General features: G+C 37.0%; 1 protein-coding gene and 2 long non-coding RNA genes across 6 annotated transcripts in view; 1 reads left to right on the top strand and 2 right to left on the bottom strand.

Annotated features, from left to right (window-relative positions):
* Positions 1 to 24,095, bottom strand: part of DLC1 (DLC1 Rho GTPase activating protein) — a 209,179-nt gene that overhangs the window by 39,077 nt on the left and 146,007 nt on the right. The gene's annotated exons all lie outside the window — the stretch shown is intronic.
* Positions 1,694 to 4,315, bottom strand: LOC135299275 (uncharacterized). Its single transcript, XR_010361287.1, has 3 exons — positions 4,232 to 4,315; positions 2,232 to 2,298; positions 1,694 to 1,885 (listed from the first exon to the last, which is right to left on the bottom strand). It is a non-coding gene; the product is annotated as an uncharacterized LOC135299275 (long non-coding RNA).
* On the top strand, positions 4,311 to 9,853 carry LOC135299274 (uncharacterized). The gene is made up of 3 exons (XR_010361286.1): positions 4,311 to 4,486; positions 7,798 to 7,888; positions 9,781 to 9,853. It is a non-coding gene; the product is annotated as an uncharacterized LOC135299274 (long non-coding RNA).

The following is a 24,095-nucleotide window of genomic DNA, read 5'->3' as shown; positions in this document are numbered from 1 at the left end:
TGCTGTGCCCCAGCTGTTGAACAGCCGAAGTAATCCCAATCTAATTGGCTTTCTGTATGTATTGTCTTTCATTTTATGCAGTTGGTACATTAAGTGTCAGTGTAGTCCTGATGAGATGAAATATACTGGTTGCATATTGTGTGTGATTCTCAGTCTGAATTGCAGGAAAAAGAAAAAAAAAAAAAACAGTGAAGAAATTTCTCCAACAAATATCCTCAAAAGGTGGGGTTGGGGGAGGGGGAATAAAAAAAATATTTACCAAGAACATGTAGGGAAACGTGCTGGCCCAAATGCATTTCTATCACAATAATAATGCTGGAACCAGGAGACCACCAAGTGTCAAGTTAATACCCTCTGTAAAAATAAGGGTTTGTTCCTGTAAACACAGGCTGCCTAGGCTGCTTCCTGGACCAAGCCTTCATTTTGTATAGGAAGCTTTTGTATAGGACCCACAGGAAGCTTTTGAAGGAGGACAGAATGGACTTCACAGAAAAAATGGGAAAGGTTGGGGCAACTTGGCATTGTGAAAGGGAACTAAAAAAAAAATCTAAAAATGAGAGGAGACCTGTACAGTAGTGAAGTAAAATCCAAATTGGGAGGGTTGTGTGATAGCTGCAAATCAAGAATTTGAAATCAGTTTCATTTCAGGATTGTGAGAGGGGTGAGTGACAGGATCAGTGAATGCTTGATAAATGTGTCCCAGACACGGAAGATGGGAAACTCTCAGTAATTAAATCAAGGGTTATCATTCTCCCCTCCACCACTCTGTTAAATAGCAAATGAATGCTATTTAATGATGATGCTGACAATGAAACACTATGCTTGTGCTTTAGTTCAGCACTCCTGTTCTACGTGCAAATCTAATTAGCTTCCACAGTAAAGGAAGAATCTCCATCCTCATTCAGTCTCTGCAGCCATGTCAGAAGCAGTGACTTCTGTGATGGAGCAGTCTGTCTGTAGGGATCATTGCTAAATAGATGCTGGAGGATTATCACTGACCTGGATTAGATCCTCGCTGGTAATCTAAAAGAGAAAGGCTTTGATTGTAGTTTGTTATCAACTGCTGAAGACACACAGTCACTGGGGCTTGCATTTTAACTTGGAATTCTATAGAGCTGCTTAAGCAGGCGTATTTTTGGAGCTGAAGTAAGGCACCAGTCTCACATTTGCTGTAAAACGTGCTCAGAGGAGCATTCCACCTGAGGCATGGGTGTTTAACAGGCTACAAACACCCTAATCACTCATCCGGCTTTAAAGAGTATTGTGAAATCAGGAGAGCTTTGGCCTTTAATATTTTTATTTCTTTATCTCTTTGGCTATTCAAAGAGCAGGCAGCTGCCTGACAGACACGGGATTTTGGAAGTAGCCTGCCTAAGAGGATTGTTTCTGTGGAGTACTGTTATCCTTAATGCAATCAATGAGCTCTTGCTGGATGGTAAAGTAATTGTAAAGGGCTGCCCGACAGGCACAATTACTCAGTTTAAAAGGTGAATTCTCCTTCTGTTGTAACTGCATAAGGGAGTGATTTGCAGGAAGGCATCTAATAATAAGGACTTGATTGTCCTCTGCTTTCCCTCCCAGGCCCAAATGCCTTAATGGTTAACTGTACCCCTGTCATCCTTTTTCTTCTAAATAGTGCAGTACACAGAGAAGTTCCAATTCACAATTAGTCAACTGACCTGCTGGTACAAACACAGGATTGTCAGACACATGACTGCAATTCTAAATGCTAGTATTAATATCCTCTTAGCAACAGCATGATAGATTATGGAGCAGTTTCAAACTGAGTTTCCAGGCCTCTGGTTCTGAGCTTGGATTCCTTCTCAGTTGGGGTATATCTGTATGTAGCATTTCCACAGTCCAAAGCACTTTCATGTTCCAACCACTGTCGGTGAAATAATTAAGTCTGAATTTTCTAGCACTTGACTTTACTGAAAGTAATTACTTTAAGAAATCTGTAATTGTTCAGGCCTCTTGACAGAGAGTGTTTGCACTATCACTTTGCAGAGATAAGTGACACTAACAGTGCCTTGCTTCCAGAGAGGGAAAGACATGGTTTCACTACTTGAGAATCACAAAATGAAAGAAAGCATCTACCAAAAATATTGTTTTTACAAAATACTTAGTAAATTCACTATATTGCACAAACAGAGATGCTGCTCTACAACATGTAATTTATCTCTGCTCTAGAAATCTTCATCTAAAAAGATGAACACTATTAGAAATCTTACCAGGTTGTTTCATATATTAGACTCTTGTAGCTGATCCCAGGCAAAATTCAGTTGGACGTTTTCCCCCCTTTTTTAAACAGCAGAAAAACAATAAAGAAAATGAACCTTGTCTTATTCTTTATGGTCCATATAAGCAGCTACTTTAAAACAAGAGGTAAGAGCTCTGTGCTTTTGCCTAGTTTCGAATGCCATGAAACACTATGAGTTCAACAGTTCAGTCTGGAAGTGAAATAACCAAGTTCACAGTGTATTTAAGAAAGACTCTATTCTCTAAAGGCACAAAAGAATAAGCAACAAAAATATAATTAAATTGACAAAGATGCAATATGAGAAAACATAAATATGGAAAAATAAAATAGGAGAGTATTTTAATTCCATTTTAAGCAGAGAGTATAAGCTCTCTAGCTTACATGGAATACCATTGGTTTATAGAAATTGGTGGACATGTAGGGTATCTTTCCCATATGGTGGTTAAGAAGCTGTCACAGGTGAAGGTTTATTTTTAAAGACTGCAGAATTTTCTGCTCTTAATGGGTTAGCCCTCCCTTCAATTAAAAGCTATATTTTTACCTTAAAAAGATGCTTCACCTTTGCAAAAATAACTAACTGAACTTAATGTTCAAGAAATTAGGGAAAGTAGGTAAACTGAACCTTATCTAGAAGAAGTGTTTAGAGAAGCATAGTTAGAATTTACAATCTGTGGTGAGAGCTCAGAGATGATCCCGAGTAAGTGTATGGCTTGTGACACATAGAACTCCTTCTTCCTTTTATTTACAAAAAATTCAGAATAACTGTATTATTACTGATGAAAATAGCATCCATGATTGATCACTGCTTCACAAAAAGGAATCTTAACCTGAAATTATCAGGATTAAAACCTCTGCATGTATGTGGTAAAAATGGTTGTGTAAGTGAGACCTAATGGATATGCATGTTGAGGGGGACGGATTGTTACACTGCATTACAGAAAGCTGTAATGAAGGTTTGTCTTGGCCAAGGCACCATCCCTAGGTGTAGTGGTGGTAATTGCCTTGGTGGCTGTGTGGCAGCAGAGTGGTACCAGAAGTCATCTCTGAGCCCTCTCCTTTCTTTGTGGGTCATTTAAAAGGTGACATTGGTGCCCAAGTCTCACCCCAGTTCTCTTCCTCTGTGCTTACAAATGACAGTGTGCAATTAAGTGTGAGAGGAAGATGGCACAAAAGATGTTTGTACTCAAAATATGTACTACAAAATGATTAAAAGATGAGGCACTTGATGATGGTTTAAAATGGTGGCAAGAAATAAAGCTAATTTTTGTGTTGCTTGGCAAATTCTTTTTTTTCAGAACAATGCTCTCGTTTTCATTGTGTTCTTGTGACAGCAGCTATAGCATTACTGAATCAACCTGCTCTTCACTCTTTTAAAGCAAGTAGCTTTTACCTTCCACTTTTAAAACCACCTGTTTCCAAGGCATTCTAATGTTAAGATGCATTTCTGTAAACCTCATTCTCTGTTCACACATGACCTCCAGTCAGATGGAGAAAAAAGGTCAGCTTTTACAGAGAGACAACAGTAACCTTTCATTAAACAAGATGTAAGTTGCCCATTAAAGTAGATGAAAATTGAAAGACTGATGTCTTGAACATGTCAAAACAGTGATCAAAAATTGGTTTATGAAGCAGCTGTGTTATTATTTTACACATGAGATGCTAGACTTTGCAGCATAAGACACTGGGACTGTGTCAGCCATGCAGCACCCAGCTGGAGTTAAAAGGATAAAGGGAAAGGAAATAAAGGTTTTGGGGTGGGTTTTTTTTTTTTTTTTTTTTTGGATGGGGGGTTTGGGTTAATTGCAGGTATTTTAAATTATATTGAGTAAAAAAATTATGAACAATGAAAAATTTCTTTTCAAAAGCAAATTTTTTCTTACTTCCATCTTCCATCTTGTGAGATCCAAGGCTTTTTACCTAAATGAACTCTATATTCATTAAACTTATTTCCTCTGGAGGAAATGCACCCACCTGGACCAGTTGACCCCTTATGTGAGAGACTGTTGCTGTTTTAGCCTTGGGGAAATCTCCAGGACTCAGGAAATAATTTTGAACCCATGACTCTGTAAAGCATGATAACTATGGCAACTGGAACACATACATTGTGATGGCTGATTTCACATCAGCATTCATCAGGGGAGGTACTAAGCTTGGTACTACAGCATGGAGAGTAGCTATTGTTAACATCACGTGAAGCTACAGAGACAGGGAAGAAGGAAAACACATGTTAGTAAGCTCAGTGGCCAAAGTTAGGTCTGGTGTACGTCATAACAGATTCATATTCCTTGGTCCTGTTCTTGACAGCACAGTAGACTGAGACCTAAAATACCTATCTGCAGTCTTGTTTTAACTTATCAGGCAGCATTGGTCTATCTGTTCCCCTTCTCAGATTTCATTTTTCCTTAGATAAATTAGGGAGAATAGTACATGCCTTTTTTGCAAAGTGTTTGAGAAGTACTGTGAAAAGTACTGGATGAATTTTTTTTTATTTATGTCTAATAAAAGTTCTCTTGCAGATTGCTAGTTTGGCTGCTTCTTTTGTTGTCCATGCCCATGCTCTTGTTTATTGTAACTGAGACCTGGCTTATAGCAGCAATTACCTTGCCTTTTACTGGGAGATGTGTACATGCAGACAGTTATTTAAGAGCACCTTAAGTAACTTGCTAGAGTGTCAACACCCATAATGATGTCTGAGGAAAGACAAGAGAAGTGGAGGGGGAAGCTAGCTGTCTCGCCAGCAAGAACAAACTGAGTTGGAGAAGATTTATTAGGTGTATATTGCTCAGATAAATGTGATCCTGACTTGAATGAGTGCCAGCAATAGCAAGGGGAGGGGATCAGGCAGAAAGAAGTGGCTGTTTGGACTTCGTCAACAGATTCAAGACCTGACGAGGATTAGGAGGAGTAACAGAGTTGTTGGGGTGCTCATTCATCACCTTAAAATTTCGGGTTATGAATTCTAAATGGATGGTCAGTTTAGCTGAAAAATGCTTCCTCCTTCTTTTGCTACATTTCTCTTTTTATGCCAGTAGGGTTGAGAGTGAAAGTATTGCATGATGTTATTTGTGAACATGATACAATGCATAGAAGTGACTGACACGTTAATAGGAGCTTTCGTGTTCTAAAAACAAAGTCTCATATTCTGTTACATGACCACAAGAAAAAGAAACATGGAAAGTGGTTAGTATGCTTTCATATTTCAACACTGTCACATTATGAAGAGCTACCTTTTTTGCTCTCCTTGTTTTTGAGCTTTTACTTTGTCTTCATATCAATTTACAAAGACATATGGTAAATTAGTTAATTCTTAAGAGAGGTAAATCTCTTACATCTAATCTTAGCCCAGAGCAGTTTTTGAATACCTACTTTCTGAATTAAAAAACCCCAAACTCCTATTTCTTATGACTGGGAATATATGAAAAAGCATTATTTTTGTTAAAGTAAAAAAATCAGGGTTCTGTCATATTCTGAAATGTCTTTTTTTTTCTTTTTTATTCAACTTCAAAATGTAAATACAGATAGCAGTGATTGAAGAATGCTTTGACTTAAATCTCTTTGCCCAGTACACCTGATAAACTGAGGTTGCCATGCTGTTATATTAAATTTTACAACAGTTCTGTCACTAGAGAAACAAAGTAATCCCTGTATTTGCTTTCTATTATTTTAAAGCAAACATGCTATGAAACAGATTCTTTCCTCTTGTAGCTCATCCTTTTTAAAGCCTGTGGCTGCTCAGTAATTTGCAAGAGCTATGCATCTATCAGAATTACTGAATTACTGTTAGACACAAGAAATTGATAGCAGGCAAAGCTTATCTTACTCCATTCCAAACCAAATGTTTCACATTTCTGTATGACACCTTTAGTATAGCAGCAAATGTGTTCTGAAGAACCCCTTTCATTTTCCATGACCACCACGTGGCCAGCCACACCAGTAATATGATGCCCTCTCTGGGCATCTGAAAATTTACATACATGGAACAAATACTCTGATGTTTCAAAGAAGTTTTTGCCATTGGATTTTCTGGGTCTTTGGTTTACATTGATTTTACTGAAGATTCATTAATACATGTGATGGGCGGTAGAAAATAATAAGCCTGAAGTAGATATAGAACCTGATTATTTCTCATGGAAAATGAAGTTAAAACTATGAACATTATTATTTATAGGATGCAGTAACAAGGGTTTGGATAATTTCTGGTCTAGTACTTGAAAATGATAAGGATCCATTTTGAGAAAAGTAATATGGGGGAAAAAAATTAATTGAGCTAACCTGCTTTTTGTTTGATCCCAGCTTCAGAGAGTTCAAGGCAGCCAGGGACATACCTGTGCTAGGATCAATGGTGCAAGTGATTAAGAGTGATAGGACATCCTGAACCTTTCATGCTCAAACCAGAACTTTCCCTCCTTTGAAACAAGAGCTTTTACATCACTCAGTAGAATTGTATTTCTCATGAGCAGCACTGGAGTACAGAAATAGTCTCAATTTTCTCTGCTGAGGAATCTTTATTTTTCTAACCACAGATCTCAAGATTAACACTGCTCCTGGCCTTTGATTTTTAGTTAGGAAGTATAAACAATGACTCAAAAGGTGTATAGGCAGAACTTTCCATCTGATTTATCAGTATATTTTTGCAATCTGTCATTCATGTCATGTTGACCTTACAAACTTAATAACCTAAGACCTAAGAAACTAAGGTTGCCTCTTAGCTCCTTAATGTAAACCAGTGTTACCACTAAGAAAAATAACTTTAAAATATCCTGAAAATTTAGATGCTAACAGGTTAGAATATAGAATTTTTGAGCTGATAAATGAACTGAAGTCTTTGGAAAATATTTGGAAATAAAAGCCACATGTCACCTGGCCGAGAGTGCAAGAATCCCACTTGTCAAAAAATTATGAGCCTTATATGAGCCCAATATCCCAAAATAATTTACTGTTTTGAATGTGGTTTTATATCAAAGACAAGAAGATTATGTGATTGCAAATATGCAAAAAATGAACCAAATCCCCCAACTGGTGTTCACCTTTATGTTAGACAGGTATCTGAAATGCTCAGTAGCTTATCTCTTTTGCTGTTTCTCTTGCACTTCACAAAGTTAGCCGATTTCATGATGAGATTTGAGCCATGAGACAAACTTTCTGGCTAGCATACAGAATGAAAACAGGGGCAGTTCATCCTTAGATTTGCTTCTGAGGTGGTGAGTTACTGCCCACCAAAGTAACCTTTTAGCTAACCTAGGATTCTTGAGTGCTCCATCTGTTTAGAAAGGGCAAAGTAACTTCCTGCATTGCCTTAGAATTTTTCGTCTTCATGTCTGTAGAACACATGCTGTATATTTAGTTCACCTACTGCCTAAGAGCTTCTCTACCTCTTTTTTTCCATTTCCTTTTGGAAATTCCTTTCCATTTCCTTTTTTCCATTTCCATTGTCTTTTTTTCCCTTTTATAGATAGCTTCTGCTAACAGCAGTTGCAAGGGGCAGAAGTGCCTTCCTTAGATATTTTCCTTATCTTCTCTTCTTTTGGCCAACCTAGGTAATGAGCAGGCAGAACATTAGATCTACGGCTGTTGGATACTGATCCCCAACGAGGGAAAAACATACAGACCAAAAGGAGGAATTGAGAGGTGAGTTTCTAGATTCCCTAGAAGGAAGTGAGAATCTAGAATTCAAAATGTAAATATTGGAAGACTGAGAGATGAGATCACTGCTAGACTGAGTGAATTGTGACAAAGTAAACCATATCTGCAATAGTAGTAACACAAATCTAGCAATTGATTTAATGCTTCCATGGAGCCAGTTGATATCCAGTGCTCAGAACCCTTGGATATGAACAAAGGTACTAAATGAAGGAGGAAGGAGAATGGCCTTCAAGTATCCTGATGAATTTGTGCTAGAATTGCTCTATAAAGTAATTAGTTATGTTAGGACAAACATCATCAGACTACACTGAGTACAGCTAGTATGAGAGCTACCTAACACTTTATAGCTTCTCCATAATGTATTGCAGAGCATTATGGAAAGTCCAGACAGTTGTAATGGTCTGTTTGACATACAATAGTATTTGTCTGCTTACAAGATCTCCTTCCTATGTTAGAAAGGACTTTGTTTATTTCAGAATGGAAAGCAATTTAAACATCATTTATACAAATTCATATATGCAATTCTATTTGGTTTGAAGGGTATATTGAAATTGGAGTGCATAAATGCTTTCACAATCATGTGCTTAGTTTTTTGGTGATGGATTTCCAGGGTCTTTAACACTCTATTTCTGTGTTCTCAGCCACACTTCATCTGAAACTCTTAAACTCATTCCATTAAGCATATCTCCTCAAGAATGAAAAGCTGATGCTTTATCCTCTGGCCACTTGTACCCACTATTTCTGATCTGACTGATAATGCCAGAAATCGAAGTACAGATTATCAGAACAGCAAGGCTTTTCATAATGATCTCTCTGCATGAAAAGTCCATGTGTCAGCTAAGAAAATGAATTTTTAATAATACTTGGCACTGAATGAGTGGTTTGTCTCAACAGAGTGCATCAAGCACTGCTTATCTGATCTTTGTAACTCTGAAATAGAGTTCACCTATTTGAAGGATCTTTTTCTTAGCCATCTTTATATCAAGAAAGATTATTCAGGATATGATATCCTCAATTTCAACACATGGATTCGTTTTTTTAATAAGGAAATAAGAACAGAGTAGGTATATTTATATTGGTGTACTCAATAGCATTTCTCTGTTGGACAGGGAACAAAATTTTCTGTGCCTGTTAAAAATTTTGGAGAAATTTATGCTAACTTTTTAAGCCAGACAAATATTATGAAGTTTATGCATGAGTTTAATATATCTTTTAAAGATGTTATTGATGAGCATGATGTCCTTTTCATTCTGTACTTAATTACTAAATATCATTTTGAGTACCAGGTACTATGCAAACTCCATGTGATGCCACAGAATGCAGCTCTGCAATTTGCAGTTTTGGCAAATAAAGGCTCTTAGTCATTTTTCTTTGTAGCAGTTTGACATAGACTGTTCTGAGTTTTCCTTAATTGAATTTTTGGTGAGGAGGAAAAAGGGACAGTGGTCAACCTGCTACAACTGTGTATACATATACTGTAAAGAAATAAATATGCTCTCTAAGACTAATTTAGAGACAAATGCCTCTTCTTTGCTATTGATTTGAAATAATAATCAGAAAAAAAATATACATTAAAAAAGCAAACTAGTTATTCTTGGTTTATACAGCAGCAGCTTTAAAAAACAAGCATTCCTTCATAGACTAAAGATGAATCAAAGTTCTCTGATTCCTGTAAAAATGTGTGTGTCTACAGTCATAGTTTGTTCTGGATCAATTCCAGTGCATTGTGACAATAGGAACTAGAAAGGAAAACTCAAAAGGGTATTTTTAATCACTTTTACCTCTATTAACAATGTGATGCTATTTCCATTGTTCCTGTTATAAAAATAAGTAGCTGACACGTTCCCCAGAATTGATTATTGTGTTTTAATCAACAGAACAGCCATCAAGATATTTCAACCTATCAGGAAAGGGAGTGGAAAGGAGCTGACAGAGAAACCTCAAAGGAAGGACAAGACACTGTGTCTTTTGTCCTTTGTTCCAAGATGGAAATAAACTGTCTCCACTTCTGATAAGCTTTTCTTTTGATCTTTGTTTGCAATAATTAGGGTTAGACACTAAGTTATTTTATGAACCCTTTCAGGTTTATCCCCCTCTTAGTTAATATGAATATGAATTATTTGACCTAAGCAAACAACCCCATTTTATAAGTTTTTATTATTTGCTTTAATTTTTGGAGATTTTGCCTAATGTGCAAGGGAACTAGATAGTGATAGATTTGGGGAAGATTAGAAATATTTTTTCCTTCAGATTTAATTTTACTTCGTATTTTATAAATGCAAGAACATAAAATGCATAAAAATATATAAATATCTATTTTCTGTCTTTCTGTGTCTATTGTATAAATATGTATATAGTTATATATATGTATATATATATATATAATTTCTAACAATTTAGGAATGCTCATCACACTGTGCTTGCCTCTAGTTTAGAAGTTTTGGAAAATCTGCACTCTGCATTAAGGGTATAGATTAATGCTCTCATTTATGAGCGTCAGTAAATATGTCAGGCTGTGGAGAGATGCAGACTTTAATTCACGCTGAAAGGCAAATTGTATACAGCCACCAAAGGGAATACTGGGAAATAAGAATTTGGGATTCAGCTAGACTGCATTAGAATTGTTATCTCCTTGTGGTGCAAACGCAACAAGAAATTCAGGTGTTTAAGAACAAATGTGTTTTTCTTTGTTTGCAAAGCTAGACTTTGTCCTAGGCAAAAAACCCCAACAATACAAACCCAAAGCAACACAAACAAACAAACAAAACCAATGAACTCCAAAACCACCCAACCAAAAACCATCTCCACAAAAAACTAAGAATACTTAAACACATTGTAAATCTAGGCACTTTTCACATAAATATTAGAATTCAGGTTACTACAGAGTAAAACAAACATAATAGTCAAAGAATGTAGGCAGCATAATTTCAGAAAACAGTGTGTATTAAAATTATAAAACAGTCCAGAATTAAAGTGTGTATATATTTTTACACCACTGATCATAGATTTTTAAAGATTATTGTAGCAACCTGAACCACAAGTCTTGCTTAGGTTCCTTGCTTCAAGTTGAATCTCTGGCATTTTAAAATGCCTCCTTTAGGAAGGCACCTTGATTTTAAGATTTCAAATGGCAACTTCAAAGTTTAAACCATGAAAAATTACTTCAGAATTTATGTGTGTCTTAATACAAAATTTTATCCCCTTAGAATCTAGTATTTCACCAGTGTTCTTTTGTATTGTCCTGGAGTTCATAATCAAACTGTGGGATTGCAATGAGAACTAAACGATGCAAAGCTGCAACATCCCTCCTAATGTCAGGGACAAAAAATATTATGTGTGCTTTGCTGAGACATATCATTGCATTAGTATACAGTTTCATGTCTGCAGATTTAAAAAATGCTGTAATTTTCAGTAGCTTCCTGAGACATGTAGTATAGTCATTTACTGTAAAATACAGAATGCTCTTTAAGGGATGTAAATTGCTGAATCTCTCCAGTGGAATAGTCTACTCTTATCAGCTGAGTAAGTGATACAGTCTAAACAAAGGGTAATAACGTTCAACTGGAATTCCAGGAAAGGAAGCTTAATGCGAACTTCCTGATTTAATCTTACAAAAATAGAAAGGTTGATAGGATAAATGAATCACTCAGAAGAGCAGATTTTGCTTCATTTAATTAAAACAGACCATAAAAATGTCAAAGTACTCCTTTGTAACATTAACTGCAAAGCTCATACACAAAGCTATTTAGAGTATCATTTTCATGCATGAGACTGAGAAAAAACTCTTCAGAGAAACAACTCAATTTTCTCAAAATTTCTTCTCATTTTCCAGCCTGGGAAACAGGGTGACAGATACATGGACATTTCTTATATAATTTCCTGTATCTTCTGCTTTAGGTGGGTCAGGAAAAGTCTTCTCAGAAGTAAATTTGGAACTTCTGCTTTTGGGAGATAATCAGCAAGTCAGAGATGCGTGAATATTGAAGAAAAACAAAAGAACTATTTTGAGCCTCACTAAGAGGTTTCGTTAGGTCCAGTTTGTGTTCACTTTAATTTCCTGACAATGTTAGCCACTCAACTATGGGTGAACTCACAAAGAAAGTGGAATGAACAGTATTTTTAACAAGATTCCAGGTAAGTTGCTGGGAATTGAGCACAAGCGATGGTCCTGCATTTCAGGTGGAATGGAAATGACAATATAGTAGGCAGTCTCAATCTTTAAATTGTGCAAATTTGTAACCTGTCAACACCTATATATAGCCAATATGAAAATATCTAAAATGTAAGTCAGCCAAATGACAAACTGTGATTACAACTGTCTTCTTGCCCTCCACAAAACCAGCAGGAAAATGTGTAAAAAATATGTGTGTACTGCTATGACCCTCTCAACAAAAACAAGCAGGATATCCACAGCACTGCCAGAGGCCATCCATATCAGAGGAACGTGCATCCCATTTCCTGAGTCTTGCATGTGTTCAACCCACTGTCAATACTTGCCTTAGGTGGAAAGTTTTTACTTAACATTTGGGTACAAAAATTTCATCTTTTTGGAAATAGCTTTTTTTTGCCCAATAATTTTCCATTTCTAAACTCCTCCGGGATTGAGTTCTGCTTAATGGCAAGCTGATGGATGGGAATATTTTTGTACTCTTAGGGAGAACCTTGTCACAGCTGGCTTTATTTTTTCCTGATTAGGGTTTGACCCCAGGTTGGTTTCTTTTTTGTTTGTTTGATGCTACTTGTTTTTATTGCCTTCCGGTTTGTTACTTTCTTCTATTTTGTTTTTGTGGCTGTGTTTTTTCCTTACAAACATATAAAGATGCTCAGAATGGGATATCAGAGAGACACTTCACGTGAGAGGGCTGCTGTGTGCATTTATGGCTGAGTGCTGCCAGGAGGAAACAAGAAGAGCCAGACCTGATGAAATATCACATCTGTGCGTGTGAAAGATCTTCAGAAATATGCTAAAGGTAGATATGGATGACTGATAGCATCTGCAGTTGGAAGAGATGCAGCTCCAAGTTAGTACTGAATTCCATTTTATTAGATGACACTGACATCTATTGTGCTGATTCCTGATCCCTCAGAAAATTCAAGGACAGGATTAACCAAATCTGATACAACTTTGATTTTTATTTTTTATGCCAAGATGTGAAGAATGTGAGGAATGACTTCTACAGAAAATCACATGGGAAAAGGAAGAAGGAAGAAGTAAAAGAGTGACACAAAAATCCTAATCTACGTGGCTTCCCTTGCCTGGTGATTGACTCCATAGTGAAAGTTAGGGATTATCTCCCACTAGAGATTTAAAATGGGAAAATCCCAAACAATGCTAGGAATCAGGTCAGTGTTGTATGAAGGTAGAAAAGAGATATCAAAACCCAGCAAGCTCATACTGACCAAAAACCAATGCAATCTCCTCACTCCCCGTTGGGCCTATCTGGGTGTTTCAGACAGCTGTGACCGATGAGGCGCCCATCTGTGATGAGCTAAGGATGGGATGTGAGCCTTGGAGTCAAAATGGAATTGCCTACTTTTGACCAAAATGTACTTTATAGGCGGGTGTGCTTTGACTGCCAACTATCTGTTTTCTTTTGGCACTAGAAATAACAATCTTGGATAACCTCCCTTTGGAGGTTTAGTTCCAGTTCCAGATATTGCAGAAGATTCTTCCATTTCATAGACAAAAATGATGAAAATTAGAAGGAACACGCTCATCTTTTGCCAGACTTGCAAGATATATTTTTCCCTACATATTTAGTGGTTTGGGTAATTATTTTCTTAATTAGGAGACTTGTCAAAACACATTATGGTGACTGATTTCACGTCATCACTGTTTTTCCTAGCAGTTTCTGATTGCTGATTATATGTTACAGAAAAACACTAATTTATAATTAATGACAGTAATTTCTTAGAGATCATTAGCAGCCTAAATGCTATTGCCTACCTAAGTATTTTACAACTGCCCTAGGGAAAATTTTAAAAAAACTTTTTTTTTTTTGTTTACAGTTACAATTTTAGCTCAGAAAAGGGAGTTCTGTATTTGATTGTACATTAGGAACTTAAAGGCAAAAGATGATGAAAACGCATGTCTATCTGTGCTATTCCTGCATGGTGGTGCCTACAATACTAAATGAAAAAAGCACACATTTGCACTACTGTGAAACTTTCAGCAGAGGTTTGCAAAGCACGCTGCAAGCAATGTTTTAGTCTCAAAATAACTTTAATGCAGGAGTTTTCACTCTATAGTTAGACAAACTGAAGCACACAAGAATATATGGGCATTTTCCACAGCTACATTCTGAACTGGCTGAGAAAATTGTGAACAAAGTCTGCCAGTCTTTTGCCCTTTTCTGAACTTTACTCTTAAGTACCACTCACAGCGTCCCATACACTCCAGAATTGGCTTGTGCCTCACTTTTGGACCTCTGTAGCAAGAAGGAAAATGCCACTGGTTCCAGTTCTAGACCCAAAATTGCTTGAAGTTTTTGTGCTCAGTCTGCTTCTGACACTTCCACTGCACATGGTTTCTAATGCAAGTCAGTGTAATGAAGGTGCCATTAAATAGAATGGTTTTATATAGGATGTCATGAAAAATTCAAGTTCTGTGTTGTTTTATAGAAGGAGAAAATACAGAACGATTTTGATGTATGGACTAGTATCTGGTGCAAGGTATGTATTCAAGTGTGCATCTCACCTGGTTTGGGGTTTTTTTACCTTATCAATAACATTTATAGTTTTCTTATCTAGGGATAACCTTAGTGTTTATGCTGTGTTATTTGGAATCCTTGATGCAAGGCAGAACCTTGCCAGTGTAGCTATTCTGTACCAGCTTACCAAAGTAATTTTAAGTATCCAAGGATATCTATTTCTTGGTCATTTAAAGACCACAGTTATCTGCAGCTTCCATTCTCTGCTAACAGATGTTTGGTTACTAGTGTTCAATATTATGCAATAAGAAAGTGAGTCCCCAGAACTCCCTGTTAGGAACACAAAGTACTCTAAGATAGATCACTTTCATATTTTCTGGCACTCAGCAATGGCTAAATCTCCAAAAGATTTGTACGTCCGTTTAGTTTAAACTTAATATCCATAACTCAGATTCCTAGAACAAAGTTTTCTCAAACTCAAAACCAAACTAGTTATATAATGAGCTGCATCTCTTTCAAATACCTATATGCAGACTCTGGTGCCAAGGACTGGATTTGAAATAAAATAAGAATTGTCTGAGGTGTTCAAATTTACCTTGATTATATTTCTCAGGAAGACAACTGAACAGAAAGAACTTCATTTGAGGCATGGGTGAAGAAGTCTTTAAAGTGTTGGAAACCTTCCTGTTATACACTAGTCACCCATGTCAACTGGGAAGAGCACAGGCTGCAAAAGTAGATTTTTTAGTAACAACTTCAGTGATATCAAGTATTAGGAAAACATGAATTGCTCCATTTTGCAAGAGTAGGACAGCAAAATATTTCATACGTTTTGGCTGATTTTATCTCCTTTGCACACACAGTATAGTATATTATCTTGAATGATTAAGCATAGATAAATCAGTTCTTCATCGTAGTCCTATGAATGTGTAATTGACATCTTGACACTTCCACAAAAAAAATGAAAGCCTTACTGAGGCAGTTACATTTGAAATGCTGTGTAGCACATTTTTTTTCTTCTAATGAAAGATAATTGAACATAATTAAATTATAATTTCTTCATGGTTTTGCAATGATAACATTTAAAGTCTGTGTCATTCCCTTTTTGCAGCTGTTATTTTGTTCAAGGAGTCAGTGTATTACTTGACTTTTCTGTATGACTTCCAAGATTTCCACTTTTACTTCATTTAATGTTACAGCATTTGGTTGGGATGTTCTTATGTGAATAAGTGAGTGAAGACTTGCAAAAGGTATTGCAAAAATTTTCATGAAAATGCAAATAATTAGTTTTTATCAGAGCTGAGCTTGTGCAAAAAAGCATCAAGCACCCTGTGGTAACAGATGAAATTAGCTGTTTGCTGCAGCACCAAAACAGAGTAAAAATAATACTGCAGAAACTCTGTAGGGTGCAAGAAAGGGTAACAAAATGATGGAAACAACAGAGAGAATTTTAGATGACAGCCTAAAGGACATGAGGAAGCAGACTGAAAGCATTTCCTGCAGCACAAACAGAGGAAAAGGCTTTCACAATTCATTTCACAATTCATTGCCTGTAGAGACTGTGTGAGGGTCATCCATGGCAGCAGGCACATGCATGGCATGCACAGCATTTTCTGGGGATGGACACATGCACTGAGTAGACAAAGGAACTAATAATAACTTTGAATAGTGCAGGGAACTACAGGCTCTGGGTCTTTTGCTCTCATGATCTAGCATGGACTGAAGAACCTGGCTTTTGATTTGCTCCAGACTCAAGTGGCCCCCTCCAGGCACTGCTTCCCAGCCATGTTTGCTGTCAAGCTTGCATAGAGTCTTCTCCCAGCCTAATTGCTAGAAAAATCTTCTCTGTTTCTGGATCTCTCTGTTGTCAGAAGGGAAGTGGCTTATTCATACTCTGCTTTGTTTTCCAAGGAAACTTTGTTGACAGCCTGCAATTCCCCCAGAGCCCTTGCAGGAGCCTGATATTTTGCCCAGGGTCCTCTCACCACACAACTGGCTGAGAGCTCTGGGCACTACTTCAGCCAGAAGGCTTGCGTAGAAAGGAGGGAGGGATACTGCACAGCAGACAGATTTACTGATCCTGGACCTTGGCTTTGTACCTCCAGCCTCCACTCTCCACCCTCCCAAAACTTGGATAGCAAGAGGAATGCCTTTCTCCCTCACTGTGTATGTGCTCAGGGTTATAGTGAAGCCACGCGATTTCCATGAAGTCATCTCATGGCACCTAGCTAAATGTTTTTTAAAATACTGCCTTCTGCATGGGGAGAAAGAAAATGAAGAGTCTCTATTGGGGATAGGGCAGAGTTGATGCTTGAAAACTGATGCAAATATATCTGTTCTCCAACTGGATGTAACAGGAGAGGACATATACATAAAAAAGTATGAGAAAGCAGAGTACATAAAATACATGCCAGTATTATTCTGCTATTCAGGGCAACATGCTGGGTTCAACTCCTGAATTGTCTATTGCCTATCTAAAACAATTTAGATTAAAAGTGAGATTTTTTAGATAAAGAACATATTCATTAAACCCTTGCCACAGGCCAAAAGATGGCCATAGGTTAGAAACTGAATGGTAATAGGTCAGGGAAAGAGAAGAAATCTCGTTTTTTGCTCCTGGATCACAGGGATGTGAGCTTCTGAAGGCTACAGCAAAGTGCATATGGGCTTACTAATAACTGTAATAATCCTAAAAACATCCAGAAATAAGGAATAATATCAACTCCTTATTATGTCCCACTGGCTTGGGAGAGGATCTAACTTATGTTGTTTGTCACATCTCATAAACAATGAACTGAATACACTTGCTAATAGGAAAGCTTGATCTTAACATTATTCTGTAGCTTATGCTCAGTTTTTGTGTTTTTGTAAGGGCAAACAGGATTTTCTAACAAGAATAGATGAATTAACAAACAAAATTATTTCTTGGTAATAATGATCCTGGAAAAGCAACAGGGAGACTGTTTAAATATAAATTTCAGATGGGAAATGCTTCAGCATGTATCCTTTTTCCTCAGCTCTCTTATCTTATAAAAGAGACAGCTGGAAAAAGTGAACAGAAAATGACTTATTGAAGAGTTGTGTCAGTCCATTCCTTGCTGATATATCAGTTAAGTGCTTTAGAGGAAGCAGAATCTGATTCTCCCACATTTCCAGAAAACTCAGGAACTCACTCCTTTTAAATAGTAGCAGAAATAAGTAGGCTATGAGTATTTTCTATGACAAGCTTTGGTCATGAATGCATGTAATTTAGAGAAAATGGTATATTTACAACCACATATGCAAGACGTCAATATACCCTCTGGAAAATCTGCTGCAGCTGGCTGATAGCCTTGCAATATTATTAAATGTGGGGTTATTATTTCACCATGTTTAGATCACTTTTGGATACAACACAAGGAGAGAGAAGCATTGGCTCTGTTGTACTAGACAATGAGCTTTCCATATGTTGGAAATAGCATCAAGAAAATAAACTGCTCAGTGAAAAAAAACTTGATATCAATGAGAGGGAGTACTCAGTACATCACCAATGATCCCATACACCAGATATTCTCAGACTCTGTCTGTAACCATGCTGTCTGATCTCAAAAAAGGAGAGGGATGTTATTTGTCTTAAAAAAAAAAAAAGAAAAAAAAAAGGCAAAAATAGTTAAGCCATCCGTCAACTAAAACCAAGACAAGTGTTCTGTTCTCACTGTTGAAATGGGATATTATTATTCTCATGGGGATTAATAAGCCTAGCTAGAGGAGTCTGGCCCTTCAGGAGGTCAGTAGAGGAATGCTTATGATTAATGTTTTGGTCCATGGTCTATCTCTATGCTAAGTTATTAAAGCTATGTTCTCTTTTACCATCCCCTTTTAACACAATGTTAACTTTCTGCTAGCATTGGTGTTGCAGACTGCCCTTGGCTCCATGGAGTAAAATAATACTTTGTGGAAAAGATTTTGCTGTACAAAGAAGCAGATTTAACATCCCAGTTTTCCCCAGCTCTCAGATGTCAGCATTGCCTGTAATTAGCTGTGAGCTGGAATGTGGGTTGCCATGCAGTAACCACATCAGGCATCTTCTCTCATGTCTTGATTTCCCATTTCAAATATCCCTGTTGAGTTTGGAAAATGAATTGTGGAAGCAAAAGAGAGCAAAGGAGCGGAGACTCAGAGCAAGCATATAAGGTGAGCCTAATGTAGAATCAGCCTACTAAACATTTTTTGTTTGTTTTTGTTTTTTTTTTTAAATTACTAGTCTTCACAAAAAATACAAAACATTGTTGCAAAGCATTGCTTGAGCAAGTTGATGCCTTGAATAAAAGAATCACATATATATTCAGCAGTTAAAAATATATTTCAAAGGGCAGTTTCCACTATGCAATTCAAAACTCTCAAAATGAATGACTGTGGACAACAGTGATGTACTTCCAGGTGCTTTTATTTTTTATAATCAGATTAAGGGTGAAAGATGAATGCTTGCAAATTCTGCACAAAGTCTTGTTTCTTCACCTGTCAGATCTGTGAAGGCTGTGTAAATCTGCCCAGAAAACCTAGTCCTAACCTGTTGCTACCATGAGGCTGCTAGAACAAATTCTCATGTTTGAAGTAAATTTAGTTTTCTGACTGCCATCATTCTCCTGACTTTCATAGAAGTGCTCCATATTTGCAATGAAACTAGAGAGCAGAGCCAGCCTCCCGTGGAGATTGTGATGCTGGCAACAAAAGTGTCAGCTATGATTGTCAGTGAAGGTGAGAGAGCTGTTGATTACTTGCCCAATTTTATTCTGCCATGTGCCAACAGACTCTGCAAGTGCATGATTTTGTTGCCTATAGACAAATGTGAGCAACATTGTAATATAGGGTTTTGTTACTTCATTACCTGTTTTTTTTTTCCCAAATGGGTAGAAAGATACACCATGAACTTCAGCTCGTCCAGAGAATGGCTCTCTGATTTCCACCATACTTCTCTGTGCAATTGGATGCACTTGTTGAGCTCTTGGGGCTTTAATTGTAATGACACTGGATATCCCAAGCATTATCACTTTGGATAGATACAACTGCTAATTTTAGAAATAATTAAGGCAGTGACAGTAATAGCAGTTAAATTTAATCGCATGGGAGCTAGATGTAGGGAAAGCTTTCTGCAAAGACAGCTTTTTCTTGATTACTGTTTGCTTTGAGTTATTTTTGTAAGGTCTACGGGCGCTTCCAAACATTGCAAAGAAGGAGGGAAGGGGAAAGGAGGCAGATATTATCTCGGAAGTCTTTTTTTCAGCATACGAATATTCTCCTCAGATTGCTAAAAGACATCTTTTTATTAAACAAAAATAACTTGTAAAATAAAATCCTTACTATCTCTGTGTCCTGTAACACAGATTATTTGGGTAAGAAAAGGTAAGCAGGGAACTGCCAGCAAGATGACAAATGTGGTGATTTTGACAATACACCGGGTAACAGAGGCCATGTAAATACCAAAGTCAGCACGGACAACCTCCAATAGAAATGGCAACAATGTTCAAAATGTGTTGGAAAAGGCATGTGTTTTTCAAAACCAGCTAAGAGTCACAGGCCAAGCATTCAGCAACTTTCTCAGGAAAAATGGCCATCTGAGGGGCTGCTGCTTTTGCAATAACAATAAACCTCCCAATACACAAGAGCTGTTAGCAGTGGAGTGACTAAACTGGGGATGTAAATCATTCTCCAGATTTCATACAGAGAATTGCTAATCTCTCTGGAATATCATGTTAAAGCCATATTTTGCATTTCCATGAAGATTGTGCTGTCTGACAGCAATGGTTTGTCCCAAAGCAGTGATGGAGCTGGGTTAGCTCTGTTTTAAGGGGTTGGAGTGAAGCCAGCATTTCTCCTCAGCTTCTCAGAGAATGAGTCAACACACCTGCTCTAAAAATCTGGATGCAGTCAGCAGCCAACGATGTAATCTTTGGCACAGTCACCAGAACTCCATCTGAATTATGTTCTTTAATTCAGGTTTTAACACTTTTAATACAAGACACTAATGGAATTTTTCAGGACCCCAAGATTTTTTTCCCAAAAGATACTCAATAAGAAAGTAAAACCACTGCTTGCTTTAGCTAAAATTTTAATGTTTCTTGTGAAAACTATAATAAATGTTACTTTTACAAATACAAACAAACTCTTTGTTTTTGGCAAAAAGCAGTCTTTTAATATTTTTTATTTAATTGGCTATATTTTCTTAGTGATAGTAGGACTGCATTCTGCAAAAGAAGCATGAGTAATTCCATAAAGTTAAAGAATTAACTTGTGAATAATGGCTTGCAGGGCTAGACCCATATTTTTGGATAATTCACATACACATAGCAGAAAGAGAATTTTAACTGAGGGATATATTTTAACTCCACAACAAAGAAGAATCAAATAATTTTGGTTATCTGGCCTTAAAATACTATCTTCCAGTTTCTACAGAATGGAAATGGGGCAAATTGTGGTACAATAAGACAAGCCAAGTTAGCACAGAAGCAAGATAAATCCCACTGAAAACCCTGTTGTTAGGGTGTGAAGCAGTGGGTAGCATTATGTGTGTGGTGCGCATAAGCACGACCCATTCTACAGCTCAGATCCCGCAGATAGCTTCATTTTCAGGGTGGTTTGAAAATGCTGAGCTACCTGTTCCTCCACAGCCAGCCATGAATAGAAGCAGCCACTAGAATTTTTTTTGTTTATTGGCATGTGGTTGACAATAAAGCTTTGCAACTTTCTCCTGGTGCAGGAGGAGGTGCTGCCAAATGGGCTCTGCCCAAGGCACGGATGAAACCACTCAAGTAAACTCTATATGCTCCCACTGTTGTATCCTCCCATTTAATTGGTCACAATGGGGACGAGAGCAATATGCTAGTGGAACTCTCCATGTTTTAAAGCCAGTGGAGGATCTTGAGCTCTTCATGAATGTTACTTATTATCTAATGTTGCAAAACAGAATTAAAAAGCAGAGCAGTTAAAATCACAAGTACAGAGAGGAGGCTCCTACTTAGTCAAAATAATTCAATGCTACTCCTTTGAAAATAAAAATGCAGCTTTAGTTTATATTTTTTAGAAAAACAAACAACAGCTTCTTCAGGGTTTCTTTAGGAGCAATATTGGCTGTGTTACTTCCTAAGAAATATTTCAATAAAAGTGAATAATGCCCAAATAATGTTGATTAAAGCTTACTGCTACTGTTACTGCTATCACCTATTGGACAATCATGTTTATTTCTGTATCTGTCCAGATTAACTAGTTACATTTAAGTATATTTTGTAAAACTAGAATGTAGAAAAATCTTGAAAATATTTAATGATTACTGTTATTGTTGGAAAGGGATGTTATTTGGTAATTAAATCTATGTAATTGATACAAAACATTTAAATATTTATTCTCAGATTTTTAAGCCACATAATAAACTAGTAAATAAATTGAACATAAAACTCAACCACCTGTCTTCACTTAATATGTATTAGCAGCTGGCTTGGGTTTTTGTCATGACTGTGGGAATGGGTTAACATGTTTAAGACAAGTGTATCCGTGGCTGACTTGCAGTTCAAGTTGTCCTCCACATAGCTCAACAGCCACATCAACAAAGTGAATGCTAGGAAACAGCACTAGAAAATGCATTCCTCTCAAGCTGCTGGAGCAGGGAGTCCTCAGGTCAAGGGTTCTATGAGAAATGTGGGCCAACTTAATGGTGCTTCCAAGTGAATCGTTTCACACGACACCTGTGTGTTCATCACTGAACAGAAAATGAGGTTTTTCTGTGAGAAAGAAAGCCTCAAATACAGTACTTTCTTTGGTTCACAAAGAACTGTATCATCATGGCTCAATAGCAGTTAAAACAGAAAGAAAAGAATGTTAAATAAAATAAACTGAGGTTGTTTAGAAATTTCAAGATTTCCTCCACACTTTTGAAGATCTACCATCTACTTAGGTATCAAATCCTCTATTTGCTTAATTATTTCTCAATCAGTCATTTTAGTATTTGTTGTTTTGGCTAGGACACAAGATGTTTTTTGCATCTAGGAATAGCATGGAGATGTCAGGCATTGTGCCCTGTCATCAGCTCCTCATGCTGGCTGGGAGATTGATGTAATGATGAGGGTTATGGGAGATTATGGATGATTAGAAAAAGGAAAATGCACTTTTAAAATGGGGCAAACTGGAATGCAGAAAAATTGACTCTGCTGCCAAGAGGCTTATGGAAATGTCAACGGGGCTATGAAAAAGAACTGAAATAGCCAAAAATATTCAATGTGTCCTTAATTTGTGGTGTGGTTATTGCTATGAAGATGCACTGAACGTGGTGCCAAATTTCTGTTTTATTTTGCTGTCAATAGATTTTTCTTCTTTTAAAGAAAAATAGATATTTTTCTCCTTTTCTCAGTCCACATTTTCTTTTATTTTTTAGTTCAGGCACTTTTAGATTTTACTAATGATTGGACACAATAAATACAAATTGACTTTTTGCTGGAAAAATGCTCACAACAAAGAATCAGTAAGCTGTAGATATTTCTTGTATAAAAAAGCAGTCCTACAGTCCTTACTAAGTTGTGCCCCAGTGTTGGGACTCTTCCTCCTTTGCCCATTTGTACAATTCCTGCATACTCCCTCCAGTTTATTCCTTACCAAGGTAACTGCCCTTTTCAGGCCTGAGGGTTTCATTCTTCTTGTCCTCACTTGACTTGGCAACAAATCTAGGCCGAGTATCTTGAAAAGCAGCACTGGGATCAAGGAGAGTTTTGTATGGTTCAGACTGCTGAGTTGGGGTGCTGGCTTCTTCTCCCAGTATGGGAACCCAAATACTCAACACCAATAGCTCATGGGGTAGTCAATATATCAGCAAGGGAAGCAGATGCACAGTGTACTTAGCATTCAGACTTTAAGCAGTACATAATTCCAGGATGTCAAATTCTGCAGTTTTGACTCATTTTGTAGACTTCCCTTCTCTTTTTTTAATGCACAATTGTAATGAAGAAGTTCCTAACGAAGCTAACATGATGCAGGGCTCATTGCTGAATGACTGGTCTATTAATTAGACATCTTTAGATAAAAGGCTGTTCTGTGCTCAACAGATTAAACTGAGCCCTTGAGATATTTGAAGTTTGTTTTGTCACTATCAGATAAACACAACAGAACATGCTAGCCTGTGGAGGTTCATGACTAAACTGTTTGCAAGGTTAAAAAGAAAGGGAGAGGAAAACCTTGTTAATCTTCTCCATTCCTAATTTTTTAAAAAAAGTAAATATTTTTGTAAAAACATTTCAAAGGCTTCCACTTTCAGCTATGTGGCAGGTCGAGATTAGGGAAAACCCAAGCACCTCCTAAGGTTAAACACACTATTTGTCTCTGTCTTTCAAACTACATCTGAGTATATTTTGCAGATAAGTTTAGATAGGTTAAAGCTCAAACTCCTTTCCTTTGACATTTTACCTAGAAATATATAGCCAGGGATGGACTAAGTTGAGAGCAATATTTTCCTCTCATTAAAGATATTCTACTCAGTTCCTAGAACTAATAAAAAAAAGGATTACTCAAAAAGTATAATG

The sequence above is a fragment of the Passer domesticus genome, chromosome 4 (genome assembly GCF_036417665.1).
Source record: "Passer domesticus isolate bPasDom1 chromosome 4, bPasDom1.hap1, whole genome shotgun sequence".
NCBI lineage: Eukaryota > Metazoa > Chordata > Aves > Passeriformes > Passeridae > Passer > Passer domesticus.
This window is presented reverse-complemented; position numbering and strand designations above follow the sequence as displayed.